Genomic DNA, 17,955 nt, shown 5'->3' with positions numbered 1-17,955 from the left:
CTTCAGACCTTCAGACCTTCAGACTTTCAGACCTTCAGACCTTCAGACCTTCAGACCTTCAGACTTTCAGACCTTCAGACCTTCAGACCTTCAGACTTTCAGACCTTCAGACCTTCAGACCTTCAGACTTTCAGACCTTCAGACTTTCAGACTTTCAGACCTTCAGACTTTCAGACCTTCAGACCTTCAGACCTTCAGACCTTCAGACCTTCAGACTTTCAGACCTTCAGACCTTCAGACCTTCAGACCTTCAGACTTTCAGACTTTCAGACCTTCAGACCTTCAGACCTTCAGACCTTCAGACCTTCAGACTTTCAGACCTTCAGACCTTCAGACCTTCAGACTTTCAGAACTTCAGACCTTCAGACCTTCAGACTTTCAGAACTTCAGACTTTCAGACTTTCAGACCTTCAGACCTTCAGACTTTCAGACCTTCAGACCTTCAGACTTTCAGACCTTCAGACCTTCAGACCTTCAGACTTTCAGAACTTCAGACCTTCAGACTTTCAGACCTTCAGACCATCAGACTTTCAGACCTTCAGACCTTCAGACTTTCAGACCTTCAGACCATCAGACAGCAGTTTCAGAACGACAGAGCTTCTGAAACTGCTGTGAAGGAGCCGAAGGAGAGAGTAAAGTAGTGTGTGAGGGAGGTGAAGGAGAGGGTGAGGGAGCTAAAGAAGTAGGTGGAGAGAAGCAGGTGAGGCTGGTGAGGGAGCGTGGAGAAACATGGGAGGGAGGTGATGGGAGTGGGTGAGGCAGCGGGTGAGGGAGCGTGGAGAAACATGGGAGGGAGGTGATGGGAGGGAGGTGATGGGAGTGGGTGAGGCAGCGGGTGAGGCCCTGAGGACCAGCTCTGATTGGCTTCTCTCTGTTTGGGTTTAGAAATGAGTTCAAACTGGAGCAGGGCTAAAAATAGAAAATATTATTAAAACTGCACCTCTCCCTCTCCCTACCTCCCTCTCTTTGTTTCTCTCCCTCCCTCCCGCTCATCGCTCCCTCTCTTTGTTTCTTTCCTCCTGTTCCCTCTCCTCTCTCTCATTCTCTCTCCTTCTCTCGCTCTCCTCTCTCTCCCAATCCTTCTCTCTCTCCTCTCTCTCTCCCTCTCCTTCTCTCTCTCTCCTTCTCTCTCTTCCTCTCTCTCATTCTCTCTCCTTCTCTCGCTCTCCTCTCTCTCCCAATCCTTCTCTCTCTCCTTCTCTCTCCTCTCTCTCTCCCAATCCTTCTCTCTCTCCTTCTCTCTCCTCTCTCTCTCCCAATCCTTCTCTCTCTCCTCTCTCTCTCCCTCTCCTTCTCTCCCTCTCCTCTCTCTCCCTCTCTCTCATTCTCTCTCCTTCTCTCTCCTTCTCTCTCCTCTCTCTCTTCCTCTCCTCTCTCTCTCCTTCTCTCTCTCCTTTTCTCTCTCCTTCTCTCTCCCATTCTCTCTCTCATTTTCTCTCTCCTTCTCTCTCCTTCTCTCTCTCATTCTCTTTCCTTCTCTCTCTCCTTTTCTCTCTCCCTCTCTCTCATTCTCTCTCCTTCTCTCTCTCTCCCTCTCTCTCATTCTCTTTCCTTCTCTCTCTCCCTCTCTCTCATTCTCTCTCCTTCTCTCTCATTCTCTCTCCTTCTCTCTCTCTCCCTCTCTCTCATTCTCTTTCCTTCTCTCTCACCTTCTCTCTCATTCTCTCTCTCCCTCTCTCTCATTCTCTCTCCTTCTCTCTCTCCTTCTCGCTCTCCCTCTCTCTCATTCTCTCTCCTTCTCTCTCATTCTCTCTCCTTCTCTCTCTCCCTCTTTCTCATTATCTCTCCTTCTCTCTCTCCTTCTCGCTCTCCCTCTCTCTCATTCTCTCTCCCTCTCTCTCATTCTCTTTCCTTCTCTCTCTCCCTCTCTCTCATTCTCTCTCCTCTCTCATTCTCTCTCCTTCTCTCTTTCCTTCTCGCTCTCCCTCTCTCTCCCTCTCTCTCATTCTCTCTCATTCTCTCTCCTTCTCTCTCTCTCCTTTCTCTCTCTCCTTTTCTCTCTCCTCTCTCCTTCTCTCTCTCCTTTTCTCTCTCCCTCTCTCTCCTTCTCTCTCCCTCTCTCTCCTTCTCTCTCTCCTTCTCTCTCACTCTCCTTCTCTCTCTCTCCCTCTCTCTCCTTCTCTCTCTCCCTCTCTCTCCTTCTCTCTCCCTCTCTCTCCTTTTCTCTCTCCCTCTCCTTCTCTCTCTCTCCCTCTCTCTCCTTCTCTCTCTCCCTCTCTCTCCTTCTCTCTCCCTCTCTCTCCTTTTCTCTCTCCCTCTCCTTCTCTCTCTCTCCCTCTCTCCTTCTCTCTCTCCCTCTCTCCCTCTCTCTCCTTTTCTCTCTCCCTCTCCTTCTCTCTCTCTCCCTCTCTCTCCTTCTCTCTCTCCCTCTCTCTCCCCTCTCTCTCCTTCTCTCTCTCCCCTCTCTCTCCCTCTCTCTCCTTCTCTCTCTCCCCTCTCTCTCCCTCTCTCTCCTTCTCTCTCTCCCTCTCTCTCCCCTCTCTCTCCTTCTCTCTCTCCCCTCTCTCTCCCTCTCTCTCCTTCTCTCTCTCTCTCTCTCTCCTTCTCTCTCTCCCCTCTCTCTCCCTCTCTCTCCTTCTCTCTCTCCCTCTCTATGCTGCTTTAAACACTTCTAACATCGGATTTTAAAATGAGTTTGTCATTTTTCACGGATTTCAGGAAAATGGAAAAACTCTTTTTTGATTTAATAGTTGAAATGTGTTTTTCAGTTGCCATGGAGACATCTGTTAGAGTCGCCATGTTGTGTAGCAGACAAATATGACATAGGCCGTTTAACACTTGATTCTGTTATTTGTCACTGGAGATGAAACGATGACTTTATGAACACATCAGAGAAAGAGTTGAAAGTATTAACAATAAATCCAATTCATGATTGAAAGAATATTAAGGTCCGTTTCGTTCGCCTCTCCGGGACTCTAAACATGGCGATGGCTCTAGAACATAGGTGTCAAACTCTGGCCCGTGGGCCAAATCCGGCCCGCCAGACGTTTTAATCCGGCCCGCCGAACATTTCAAATGTATATTTAAAAGAATATAATATATTTTAAATCGATTCATAGAACCGTAGTTACATCCGTAACCGTTTTTATCGCTAAAACTACGCGTCCCACAACGGGGCTCTGCTGCACTGCTGTGTGAGCTGCCGAGGGAGAAGTGCACTTTAAGCACTTTTGAGCAGAAGTTTAGTGGTGTGTCAGTTCAGGTGAACAGAGAACTACACACACGTGGAAATATTAGTACATTTAAAAGTTTTTTTTAGATCTTGAGAAGTTTATTTTGTTATAAAGTCAATGTTTATCTCTGTAGAACTGTAGATCATCTCTGAAGTTGTGCACATAAACTTAACTACAGTATTGGTGAAATTACACTTGTTTTAATAAATACATTTCAGTTATCATTTAGTATGAGAACAAACGTTTTGTAATTTTTTTTTATCGATCCAGTAATTGCTTCAAAACAGCGTAGGCTATGTAAAGCTATTTGTTTCTTATATTTTTAATGACCCAGCCTGAGCGTCGAAATTCGGCCCGCGGCCCAAATGAGTTTGACACCCCTGCTCTAGAACATGGCGATGGCTCTAGAACATGGCGATGGCTCTAGAACATGGCAATGGCTCGAGAACATAGCGATGGGTCTAGAACATAGTCTATAACCTGTGGGGAGGAATAAAGTCTGGCGGTAATGCAACACTTGGATGCCAACCGCCATAAAACAACAACAACCTGTGGGGAATTCTCCACTGGTGGGGAATGGCGGAGTTGCCAAGTGGGGAATGACCGATCGGACAGAAGAACCACTGCTTCAAAATTTCACTAATTTCAATATCAATTTCAATTTTTTTTTCTAAATTTTCAACCAAATTTCAAATCACACGTTTTAATAACAAAAACAACCACTATATGAGGTATTGTAAGTCCTGTTTGGGTAAAAGTGACAACACTGTTGGGTTAGAAATGTCCACAGCGGTTTCCCGCAAACTCACTCACAAAACTTGAGTTGTGGCGAGGCAAGTTCGAGACTGGCCGCAGCGCAACGGCTTTTCCAACGTTACCGCAAATCAGCGAGACTGCTCGTGGCGTCAGCGAGGTTCTCAAGAACGAAGCCATCATCCACCTCAACAGGCTGCTGGACGAGTTTCAGCACTATTTTCCGGAAAAGCGACAACCCAATGATGGAGTTCACGAGGGATCCCTTCAGCTTTCGAGTTGACAACTTCCCGAAGGAAGCAGAAGACATCGATGAGCAGTTTCTTGACCTGGTGCATGACTCGTTGCTGTGGCCGCGCTCACACTACTGGTTGCATTTCCCTCCACTTACCTGTGCGAATCGGCGTTTTCGAGCATGGTTGAGATAAAAACCAAATCGCGAAACCGCCTGATTGACCTTGAATCTGATTTGCACTGGGCCATTTCAAAAGTGGAACTGAACATGTTGCACTTGTCAAGGCAAAACAAATGCAAAAGTCTCATTAACCTGTGTGAGTCTAGTGTTGCATTTTTTTGTATGTTTTTTATGGGCCAAATAAATTGAGAAAAAAACATAATGAATCTTTTCATATGTATTTTATTTCTATGTGATAACTGTTATGCAAATAAAATATATGCAAACAAAAATTAAAGGCGTTATGGACGATTTGGGCGATTTGAGAACTCAGGCAGAAGTGCGCATGCTCACTCCCCCGTGCGGACTGATAAAACACACACGTGCGTTTGTTTATTAGCGCAACGGATCGCATCTCTCGTCTTCCGTAGATTTCAGTCTCTTCTGAGTCAGCTCGAACAGTCAGATTTGGCGCCAAAAAAATCGTCCATTACGCCTTTAAGGGCCGTAAAAATGCCCAAAAAAGCAAAGCGTATATTTACATACTAAGCACTGCATGGGTTAAAATCGAATTTGTCAAAGACCGATGCTGTGGTGAGAAATGGAGAGTTGGCTCACTAAAAAGTGGGGAATTGGAGAAAAAAGGTTAAGAACCCCTGGTCTAGAACATGATGATGGCTCTAGAACACGGCGATGGCTCTAGAACAGATCCATGATGCTTCACATGACACAAGATCTCAAATCAAATCAATGATCAGCGCTGATAATGTGTGGGAACGCTGTGGTGAGGCCCCGGGCCCCGTTTGAGTGACTGGCTCCAGCCTGAGGGCCAGATGACCTCTGACCCCTGCAGCATCTGCAGAGGGCCCCGTCCTTCTGTCTCTGACCAGCTCTGAGCTCATTCCCTCATGGGCCGATATTTCTCATGCTTGAGCTTGAATAATCCTAAACTGAACAAGAAGTCATAAATAAGTCATTTTAAACATATTATTTATGCTTTAATTGGTTTGAATTGAGATTTTTATATATTTTTTTGTGTCTGGAAAGCGTTTGTATTTAATTTTGTACAGATCTGACTCGTGACACTCTCCTGTAGCTCCTGAGCCGTGGGACCAGCCTGTTCCTAAACCAGCATTTGCCTCTGCACTGTCCCCAAAGGAGAAGACTCAAACTGCAGCCTCCTCTCCTCCTCCTTGCCTCTTCCCTCTCCTCTTCTCCCCCTCCTCTCCCTCTCCTCCTCCTCCTCCTCTCCCTCTCCTCCTCTCCCCCTCTCCTCCTCCTCCTCCCCTCTCTCCCCCTCTCTTTCTTTTGCGTCTCCCGGCCCCCTCGTGCTCAGTATGGTATTCCAGTCTATAAGCTCGTCCTCTTCACTTTGCTGTGTTTCAGGACTAATCCAAGACTGTGGCTCCAAATATGACTCAGAGGGATGGACAGAGTGGAACGGAAAAGAGGAAAAGAGGGAGAGAGAGAGATAAAAGCAGTGGAGGAGAAGCATAAAGTGTAGAAATGGAAGATGAGGGGAGAGAGAGAGAGAGAGATGAAGCCAATAGAGACAAAGGCTAGCAGAAACAGAGAAGAGAGAGAGAAAGTGAGAGAGAGGGGATAGCAGAATATAGAAAAGAGAGAAAGAGGAGAAGGAAGAAGGAGGGAGCGGAAAGAGAGACAGAGATGAGAGAGAGAGAAAGAGAGAGGGGGGGAAAAGATGAATAGGGAAGAGAAAGAGAGGGAAGAGAGAGTGAATCAGGGTATGGATCAGAAGAAGAGATTAGAAGGAAGATAAAAAGAAAGAGAGAGTCTGAAGACAGAGGGAGGGAAGCATACAGGGAAAAGTGAGAGTAAAGAGGGGAGAGAGAGCTGAAAGAGAAATGAGAGAGAGAGAGAGAGAGAGAGAGAGAGAGAGAGAGAGAGGGGAGAAAGAAAGGAGGAGAGGAAGAGGCCAGTAGAGGGGGAGGAGGAGAGAGAGCAGAAATGTGCAACTAATCAAAACATGGCTGATCTCCCAGAATGAGCCTCCTCTGTGGTGGGACACTCCCACTCTCAGCCTGAAGTGGCCGAGCACGCTCACCTCACAGCAAGACGGTTGTGGGTTCGACTCCCGGGCTTTTCTGTGCAGAGTGTGAACCCAAAACAGGCAAAGTCCTCTTCTACAGCCTTGACCTGGGCCCCAGGCTCCACCCCTTTAAGCTCCTGAGGTTCTGGAGAAGAGTCCCAGACCTGATGTGGCCCTGGACCAAGCTCCTGGAGGACCGAAGGAGACGAGGGCTGGAGGCGTCCAGTCGAATGACCGGGCGATGGTGTGTTGGTCGACCAGGCAATAGCTTTTTGGCAGATTTGAAAGGATTCACATTCCCAATTGCGAAAGGGAGAAGGCATGTAGTGGTTTATCTGTGAGTTTTACTGATAAATACACAGATTACACGTTGTTTTCTGTATAAATAATAAGTCATTGCGCAACGTGCTCTCGATATTAGCGAAAGAGCGAGGTCAGCGGAGGAGGATTCATCAAAACTTTACTCCAGGAAATAAAACAACAGGACCTTTGACAATCAGTCTGAAGTTAAGAAGAAGAGACAAAGCCAATGAGGGAGGTGAGGAGGCAGAAAGAGAGAGAGAGAAAGAGAGGGGGGGGGGGCTTTGGAAATGTGGCCATAATCCAAGGCTGGCTGATCTCTGCAGACAGAGCTCCACTTTCAGCCCAAACACAGCTCCTCCTCTGGGCTCACATTTGCATTTCATTTGGCTGCTTTGTTTGAAGAATGAGCAGCTCCTGCTGGACACTCCTCCTACAGCTGCACAAAAGTGAGGAGCAGACGCAGCTGACCCCTTTGGACTCACAGATGACCTCAGACCGGGCGTACGGACATGACGGAGAAAACAACATGGATGTCCTTGAGAGTCCTTCACCTGCTGGTCTCCACGTTGTCTCATTACTTTGCCTAGAAAGTCCCCCAGAGTGAAGTAAACGCACCTATCTCCATGGAGACAACAGGTGAGGCCACTAGGTCAAGCTACAGGTCAGATCTGTGGAGAGGCAGTAAACACAGCTGAAACGATGGAAGAAAGAGAGAGAGAGAGAAGGGAGGACATGGAGTCATCGGAGCTTCACATTTATCCATTTCCACTAAAGCATAAGTCATAAAACACACACGTCCTCCCCCCGTGTCATCACTGGCACATCGGCCCCTGACCATCTCCTAAGGGCCGTTCCCCACCAACAGTGTGAGTCTAAATATCTGAATGTTTCCCCAATAAAAACGATCAAAAGTATAAGCGAGGTCAGCACAGAGCACTTTGTCTATACATTTCTTTAGTTCCACGCTGCGCTTGCCTCAGGGGCCACTTCACTTCTGCTGGGCGTCAAACACAGGATAAAACAAACAGAACAGAACAAGATCAGAGAGAAAACAATGGATACAAATGAAAATCAGTAGACATCTAACCAAACAGAAGAGAAAACCAAGGCACAGACAAACCAATCGTCCCATTTGGTCCACAGTCAAGGGGACTGTGGACCAAATGGGACAAATCAAATCAATCTAGTCCTTGATTGTCTGTGCATTTTGTGTCGTCCCTCTTTTTGTGAGGCCTTTTTTGCTGCTGCCAGGAGGAGGCTCCAGAGGTCACTTTATGTGTCCATGGCAGGAGTCCTGAGGCCCAAGTACATATGCCTGAAATCCAGAGGGATGGTGATGTCAAATACATTTTTATGTAATAAAGCACAGATATATTGTAAAAGCAGCTCTCATGGTCAGACTCAGACTGCTGTGCGCTGTCTGCATTGAATTAGCATTAGCATGTTAATGTTTGCTTCACTGTGATAGCAAAAAACTCACTCTGGCCTCTGAAAGTTGTGAAAAGCGCAAATTCATCGTGGTGAATAATTCGGTAAGTGAGGAATAACTTTGGACAGCTTGAAAGGGAAATAACTAGTTCTGTTTTTCAGGTTTATGGGACCGTCACAATCAGCTTTAAATAATTAGAAATTTATTGTTCGACACGGACAGACAGAAGGGACGAACTTATTGGTGCCATAAAAGACCCCATTGTCTGGTCTGAGCGGGCTGCGGGACGGTGTCGACTTTCAGCTGATGTGGAGGGCTCCTTTTGGGTTATGGGACACCAGCTGGACGGTGAGAGGAGGGTGCCGCTGTGTGTGTGTGTGTGTATGTGTGTGTGTGCGTGCGTGCGTGTGTGTGTGTGTGTGTGCGTGCGTGTGTGTGTGTGTGAGGGAGGGCGGGGAGGGAGGGAGGGAGGGAGGGGGGGGCACGCTGCACTTTCCAAAATAAATATTTCTCCGTCTCCCTCCTCCCCCTCTCTGCTGCTCCACTCTGGAATTCCACTCAACAACCATTTTCCATCTGCTTTTTTTCTTCGTCTCGCTCGTTGTCTTCCAAGAAAATCAGAACCGTTTTTTCTGCCCGTACCAGTGAGTTCATGAGAAATATATTCACAAAGAGAAAAGCCTTTAGGTCCAGGTTTAGAGTGTGCAGAGCTTAGCCAACGACGAGTGAATCACTGAAACAACTGCTGTTTACATTGGCTGGAGACGTGACCATTTCGGGGCAGACTGTGGGTGTTTGGGGCCCAGGCAGCAGCTCCTGTCGGCCCCTGTGGGAACACAAACTGCCCCTGTGTCCTGGAGCTAAGATGACCTCAGACACAGAGTTAACGGTTGGTATTTGAATCAGCGTCGCTCTGGTCTGCTAGCCTGGTCAGCCTAAACCGTACAGTCTGGTAGAAGCGCTGAGGATTAGAGTTCCTAAACTGTTTTGGTTAGTCAAGTGAAAGCCGGGGTCTGTTGTGACGCACTAAACAGTTTAGGGCGTACATTCTTGGCACAAGTCCAACCCAAAGTCACACTCATTAATGAAAGTGAGGAGAGGAGCGGAGGAGAGGTCAGAATATGCTTGTTCTGCCACTAAAACGCCAACATAACTGTCGTTCTATGAGTACTGTGCAGTCTATGGTTGGCCTCATAACGCTCTGCTCTCTTTTAAGGCTCACGTGGAGTCTGTGTGGGCATTTGAGACTTGACGGATGCAGGTGTTTGCGCTGACTGCAGGATCCATCTTTTAAACAGTATGATGAGTATAATCATGATGTCTCTGAAAGCAGCTGCAGAAGTTAGCCGTTTACATCATAGAATGTTTATGGTTTATGGTTTACATGACAACAAGCTGACGGGACACGCATCCTGCCTGAGCGTGTGGAGATGTTCACGAGCACCTCACTTTGAGTTTACGGGCCGGTACATTCTTTAGGAGGCAGCTGGTACAAGCCTGAGTTTGAATCTAAAGTCCTACATAATGCCTCTCTCAGGTCGTTGCACCGTGGTCCTGACCTGCACTTTTTCTGTCCTGTCTGAAAGGAGACGAGTTAATCTGGGCTGTGCTCTGTCTGCGTCTTTTCAAACGCTGTGTCACTGTTTTCAGTTAATCACAGCAGTGTTAATCTGCCACTAATGACCCAACATACAACAGCTTTGTGAGTGATTGCTGACCGCAGCACAAAACACACAGATGGCAAACACCTACCCAGTCTTAACATCTAGGTTTATATAGCATTGAGTTCCGAGTTTAGCATTTGAGCATCTAAGCACTGCTATTTAAACGAAAGGACTACACAGAAATTAGCAATTCCTTGTGTATTTCTGAGCGTGTAACGCCACTATCCAATGGGACTCCAAGGACAGATGGAGTGGAATGAGCCTAAAGCACTGATGTATGACTTCCTGGATCAAAGATCAAAGTGACACCAAACATTTTGCGCTCTGGAGAAGGAGAAAGACTAAATGTGAAGGATCTTTAAGGATCCATCACCTTGTGGTACGCCGGAGCCCCAGCCGGGGGCAAACAGAGACTACAGCGCATTGTACCCTCTGCTGAGAAGGTGATCGACTGCATACTTCCATCTTTGTAGGACCTGTAGGTCTCTAGGACCTACCTCCTACCACAAGAACAGTTTCTTTCCCTCTTCTTTGGACTCATAAACACTTCTTAAACACCTTAAACCTCACTTAATAATCATGTCAACAACCTGTCCATTTGCATAGATAGCTTTTGCTCTCTGTCTGACTAAACTGTAAATTTAGTTTATATATACACTGACAAAGGTCAGGTAAAAAGTACATTCAAGACACTGTCTCTTTTGCTTACTCATGCACAGTTGTCCTCATTCAAAGCGTGCAGACATCTCCCTGTAGATGTGCGGATGTGGAACTCTTCATATCAGAAATGTTTTGAAAAGCTAATGATGGAGCGATGAGTGTGCCAGCCGCTCCGTGCTGCTCCGACGCTGCTCCGACGCTGCAGAAGGAGGTCAGCATTGTTTTGGGCTTGAATCAGGAAAAGTGGGCTGATATTCAAACGGGCCCTGCATCCATATTCATCAGAACCGTCCCCGCACTTTGATGTGTGCACAGGCGGATCCGGCCCCCTCGCTTCTGTGGGAGCCGCCTCCAACAGGGAACCATGCACACTCCTACTCTGCGCTGTCAGAGGAAGTTACTCGCTCAACTTTTAGATGGAAGAGATGGCTGTTCCAACTCAGGTGAAGCGGGGGCCCCTGAGGTAACAAAGGGGTCCCTGAGGATCCCTGTCATGTGCCACCGCAAAAAGAGTCAAGTACAATCAGAATGAGTGATAACTGCAGATGCACGCTGTGTTTCTGAGGAGAAAGGAGCGAGGCAATGTCGGAAATGTGTGTTTATTTGCAGGTTAGGGGCCTCCAGTCGGACCGGAGACACCCCTTTGACCAGATTTGATGTGGACTTGAGGGCCATAGACTTGAGAGCCAGGGACTTGAGGGCCATGGACTTGAGGGCCAGGGGCTCGGGACTTGACTTGGAGACCTGTGACTTGGAGACTCTTTTCTGCAAAGTTCATAGTTAGAAGGACCTTTCACTGCTTTCGTTTATAGAACCAAACAGGAACATGTCTTTCTTTCTTTCTTCTTCTTTTTAAATAAAAAGAACCATTCATTCAATTGTAGTCAATTAGAAAACTATGAGCTGTGTTCTGTAAATTAGACTCATGACTTGAGGTCGAAGACTTCAGACTCGCTTGAGACTTCTGGGAGATTCTGAACCAGATTCAAACTGCTGACCAGGTTTAAGACGGGTCCCGACCCGATCCATGTTCATCCCGTCTGGGCTCCGTCTGCGTCTTTGCAAGCAGTGTTAATCTGCCAGTACACTCTAATGACCCCCTTACATGCAGCGCCCCCCCTCACTCAGAGGAGTGTGCCTGCAGTGGGGGGCCAAAGAAATACCCCACACTGCAAAGAAACGCATTATCTACTTAGCACAAGGGATTCAGAATCGTCATCAAAATGTAAGATCTCTTGTAAAAGTTTGAGAAAAGATTTGACCTCTACGAGCTGTCTGCATTGTACGACGAACTATTTCCTCCCAAAACCAATCCAAAGGCATAAAAGGTACAAAAGCGGTAAGATGTGGACATGAATGAACGTACATTTAGAATTCCTTTGTCGCGGTTCTGTTTGAGAATGTCGGGCCCTCTGGAGGAATCTACAGGGACAAAAGTTTCACTCATCCAAGTGGTTTCTTCGGTTTACCTGGAATGTTCCACATATCAAAGAAATACCCTGAAAAACATGCATTATCACTGTTAGTGGGTAGACCTCAACAACTCAATCATGAAGACAGCAACACACTGGCCGTTTTTAGGAAATATCTGTTGCAAACGAAGGACCACGTAAGTGTCATGTGATCAACACGGGTCGTAATGAAAACAGATACACAAAGATACGAGGCAACCAGATGAAAGAACATGTCCTTACAAACTGTTTTCCTGGAATATAAACTCTCATTGAGAATAGTCATTTAAAGTCCTCTCTGTAAACGGAGTAAAGGCTGACCTAGGATGTAAAACTGCAACAAAGTAGCCAACAAATAGTCAAACTTATATAACTTGTTACATCTACAGAACACACACTAGAGATGTTTTAAAGAGTTAATATGTTGAACGAGCTGGGTTCCAAAGACAATCCAATAGCCAAAGAGTATCTGGCTGCTCTGATTGGTTGTTGTAAAGTTCTTCACATGCGGCATGTCGTTTTGAGGTTTTGAGGCCGCCGAATCAACTTGGCCCCGGAGGGTCCCGACAAATGATCACTTTGGAGAAGCTCTACTCGGGCCACGCCCCCTCCAACTCATTAAGAGACCAATCATGATTCAGATCTGGCAGAAACGTCCCCCAGTGAGCAGCCGGCGTTAGCCACACCTGCTCCTCTCCCTGGAGATGCATCATTGTAATGCCATGCTGCGGAACATTCCAGAGTAAAGCAATAACAACAAGCAGGTGGCGGACCCTTCACCAGAAAAGTTACAGAGCGTACCTTTAAGTTATATGTCCAAATCCATTGTTACTAGTGACATGGACTGTCCATTCTGCTGTTCTGTCCGAGACCAGAGGAGGGAGGTGAGAACGCCGGGGGGTCAGAGGTCAGAGATGTCCCCACAAAGGGCTTGACCTCTCACCTCTAAACCTATGATACAAAGACATGTTCTGTGCAGCGAGGACGAGGAGAAGGAGGAGGGGGCAGGAGGAGGCTTATTATCCCTAAACACAGCCTCAGAGCACGGACACACTCTGGTCCTAAACCCCCCAGGCCCAGAACTATGAAGGCATATCCCACACGTCCCACACTCACACGTCCCGCACCCACACGTCCTGCTCTCACACGTCCCACTCTCAGAAGGAGAACAGCCATAAAGAAGGAGATGGGGCATGTGAGTGCAGTCTCCGGGTTTGCAGATTCCCCCGAGGGCCGGTCCTAAACCCTCGGTGCAGAGGGAGGGGGCAGAGAGTGGGGGTCTGGGACATCTGCAGATATGTGGCAGCATGTTGTGGTCACAGAAGGGCTGCTGTCCAGCTGCACCTCATTGCGACTTATTGGTTCTTTGACCCAAACTAAAAGCAGAGGTGGAGGAAGTACTCAATATATATATTTGGGGTGTTTTTATTGCAGCAAACTGTAGTTCTACTCTTGTACTTTGTTCACCAGAACAAGTTCCTGTTTGTGAATTTTGTTCACTGACAAATGGCACTAAACCCTATTCAGATTCTGATTCTGATTCTGATTATGTTGTGCACAATCAAGGCAACTGCTAATCTCACAGTATTTAATCATGTTTTATGTCATTTAAAATTGGCTTTAGTGAAAATACAAATATCTCCATTTTGAAAATGCATCACACTTTTTTTTCTTCTACACAAAGTATTATTTATTGGAATAATATTTTGAAACCTGTCCCTGAAAAAAAATGTCCCAGGGGCATGTGCATTATTGACCTGGAGGTCAAAGGTCAGCTGCAGCAGTCGTCTGGTATGATCATCTGTCCAGGCTCCGCCCCTCCTCATGTCAAAAAGAAAAGTTTCATGAATTATTCACATTATAATATTCTGGAGCCTTTTGGACACAAACAAGTACCAGCTCTGTGGACTAATCCCGGACTAAACCAGGACTAAACCAGGACTAAACCAGGTCTAAAGTGTCCACAGCATTGCCCTGTGTTTGAACCAGGACAAAACCAGGTCTTTTGGGTTCCTGAATAGTTATGTAATGAGTCCCACTTGCTAGGACCTGGTCTACCTCTGGGTTAACCAGAACTAAACAAACCACTACAAAACAATAAACCAGGGTTACACCAGGACTACATCAGGACTACACCAGGACTACAACAGGGCTACACCAGGACTACAGCAGGACTACAACAAGGCTACACCAGGACTACACCAGGACTACAACAAGGCTACACCAGGACTACACCAGGACTACAACAGGGCTACACCAGGACTACACCAGGGCTACAACAGGACTACACCAGGACTACACCAGGGCTACAACAAGGCTACACCAGGACTACACCAGGACTACACCAGGGCTACACCAGGACTACACCAGGACTACAACAGGGCTACACCAGGACTACACCAGGACTACACCAGGACTACAACAGGACTACAACAGGACTACACCAGGGCTAGAACAGGGCTACACCAGGACTACATCAGTGCTACACCAGGACTACAACAGGGCTACACCAGGACTACACCAGGGCTAGAACAGGGCTACACCAGGACTACAACAGGGCTACACCAGGACTACACCAGGACTACACCAGGACTACAACAGGGCTACACCAGGACTACACCAGGACTACACCAGGGCTACAACAAGGCTACACCAGGGCTAGAACAGGACTACCCCAGGGCTACATCAGGGCTACACCAGGACTACACCAGGACTACACCAGGACTACAACAGGACTACATCAGGACTACACCAGGGCTAGAACAGGGCTACACCAGGACTACATCAGTGCTACACCAGGACTACAACAGGGCTACACCAGGACTACACCAGGGCTAGAACAGGGCTACACCAGGACTACAACAGGGCTACACCAGGACTACACCAGGACTACACCAGGACTACAACAGGGCTACACCAGGACTACACCAGGACTACACCAGGGCTACAACAAGGCTACCCCAGGGCTACATCAGGGCTACACCAGGACTACACCAGGACTACACCAGGGCTACAACAAGGCTACCCCAGGGCTACATCAGGGCTACACCAGGACTACACCAGGCAGGGCCGGCCCAAGCCTTCAGGGGGCCCTAAGCAAAAACGTTTTTGGGGGCCCCTCACCACGTCATCAGAATCAGTTTTATTGCCATTGTCAGTAAACAATTCACATATGGGAACTTTTTTCAACGCAAACAAAGCGCACCAAAACGCCAGGGCATGCGTTTGCCAGTTAGTTTATTCTCAGCACCTCACAAGCTCAAATATTGATAACTTAAATCCCACAATGCAACTTGGTATTCCACTGACATCACCTCTACTCCCTGTACAAATAACACACATCCCAGATATGTTTTTGGGCGTATTTGTGGCCGTTAAGGGTCGACAGCCACATTACCACATTAGTTTAAATGAATGAACAGGGGGGTCTGCTGCATTTTAATGTGGTCCAGCCGGCTAAAGTAAGAGTAAAATGTTGAGGTTGTAATGCTATAAAATGATGATGTGATGAAACTGTGCCAGGAGAAAATGACTAAAGCCAGTTATTAATACATTAGTGTACTTAATTACTCAATACAATATTGGCTATGATAAATATTTATGGTCAAATTGATTCATTTTAACTGAAAATGTAAAAGTAATAGTTATCCTTACTAATTTATCTTTTACTGCTCCCAACTGTTCCTTCTTGCCAAAGTGACAAAACAAGTTATATTAAATTAAACAAATGGCATAAGCATTGCTTGATTAACAATTAACACTGATAAAACAGTGCAAAAATGTTATTCCCAGAGAATGAACAGAACTAGAAGTGAAGGTCCAAATCTAGCTATAGTGAAGAGACTGTGTTTCTGCAACTTTGCCACTTTTGTATAAAAATATATAGTATTATTCTATAACAGACGTAATTTTAATATGTCTGGTTATTTTTCACTATCAATTTATTATAATTTATAACAAATAGTCTAATGATGCTTTTTAAATAAATTGAAATGTTTTATTGCTGTATTAAAAGTGAATTACAATATAAATGTTTGTTCTGATCAGAACATCAGACACTGGACTCCTGCATGAAACAATGCTGCGATGTGATTGGCTGATGGACCTTACGTGCATAAACCTTTATGTTCCTCTCATTCCACTTTAAGAAGTCAAAGTAAAACAGACACAACGAGTCACGATTGATCTCACACATGGTGATGTGAGAGAGAGGGACGCAAACTCAAACCCGCTCATCTCTAACTGAGGCTGCTCAGGGGCCCGGGACAGGGGCCCGGGACAGGGCCGCACACTGTTCACTCCAAAGTTTCACGTCAGAGGTTCTGGACGAGACGGCGCTCGTCCGGACCGGATCTCCGCCTCTTAGTGACCCGGGGCATAGACGCCCCTCACCGGCCTCACCTGCAGCTAACACTGCCTGGCTGGTGTAAATGTTAAACTTATTATCTTTCATTCAGACATATTATTATGCGCGGGGCAGAGCTCTCGTCGCCTCCAGCCTGAGCAAACTAACGTGACAGAATCGTGTTGTTTCAAACAGCAGCATTAACCGTCTCTTTGTAAGAGAAGTTCAATACCTGGAGAGTGTTGTTGAGTTTGCAGTTTCTTTACATCGTCAAGAAGTTTCTTCTTTCGTTTTTCGGCATCGGGGTATATTCCTCTGGACATGAGGACCACGCAGGGACCACATTGTGTTGTGTTTATGTTTTGCTCTCGTTCTCCTCGCGCACAATGAAGTTGCCCAATCAGCGCAGGTTTGGTGTCTTGGTTGCCAGATTGTCATTATAAATAAATGCGGTTTGTGCGTTATATATTACCGCTGTGTGCGCTGCCGCGCCAGCAGCGCTACTACACTAGTGGCGCACGCTGTGCTTGCACTTCGCATAAGACGGGTTGCCAGATTGGGGGCCCTATTAACGCCTCGGGGCCCTACGCGGCTGCTTAGTTCGCTTATAGGCTGGGCCGGCCCTGACACTAGGACTACACCAGGGCTGAACAGATCTATAGCACGTTTACGTTGAACTGCTTTTCAAAAGTAAGAAAGAAGAGCCATTGGCTTGTTTTCAGCTTGAAAAAAGACTGGACTGGAATCCATGAATAAATGTGATTAATTGAATGTCACTCTTCAGAATAACACACCTGAAAAGTGACCGTAGATGTGGTTATTGCATTGGTCTAAGTCATATTCACGTATACTTGGATCAGTAAAGCACTACAAACTATCAACACTAACATCCCAGTTGACTGTAAACGTATGTGTCGTGTGTGTCCGGGACACAAACCTCCAGTAATGGAAACAATTGATGGGTGTCTTTGGAATGCGCTCTTGGCTGCAGCAAAAAAGGCTTTTCAACCAACTATCAAGGATTGGCTCAAATAACAATGGATATGTATAAATAGAGAAAACAACATTTATAATTCATGTGAAACTGAGCTCATTCTGGAGCATTCTTCTGGCAGCAGTGAACATGGACGACACAAACTGACCCAACATCCAAAATGTAAAACTTGTTTTCTCATTGCCTAACTCTTTGTTTTAAATAACAAAGGAACTGCAAAGGACTCTTGGGGCCACACTTTGAAGGTATGCTTGTACTTTAGTCCTGATGACTTGGTTTGGTCCTGCAGTCTGAGCTGCTCCTGGTGCCATTAATGAATGAGGCGTGCTGAGTGATGACGGCCTCCTCATGCTTTCACACTCTATGGGAAGGGACTGCTCTTCTGTGGGCCCCTCCTGTGGGCCCCTGCTGTGGGCCTTCTTTGGCTCACACTCACACAGAGGCGGTCGGCTCCTTTGCACTGGGGGGAGTCGTCGTTAAATTAGTAAATGACGTACGTTTCTTGAAGTGAACATACATTATATATAATATCAAATATAATATTTCAAAATAAGTATTTAAAAGGTTGAAAACATATGTTGTCTCTTTTTATTTGTACTCGTAAATACTAATAATAAGAAAAGCTTGAATTCATTATATTTATATTCCAACAGAGCACTACAGAAAGCAGCTACATCTGTGCCTTTTAGAGTCAGTTACACCTGCAAGCGGCAATGAAACCACCACATTTACTACATTT

The sequence above is a fragment of the Eucyclogobius newberryi genome, unplaced genomic scaffold (assembly GCF_026437365.1).
Source record: "Eucyclogobius newberryi isolate DKJ021-1_F unplaced genomic scaffold, fEucNew1.0.hap1 SCAF_11, whole genome shotgun sequence".
NCBI lineage: Eukaryota > Metazoa > Chordata > Actinopteri > Gobiiformes > Gobiidae > Eucyclogobius > Eucyclogobius newberryi.
The sequence above is the reverse complement of the archived record's forward strand: the minus strand, read 5'-3'. Positions refer to the sequence as shown.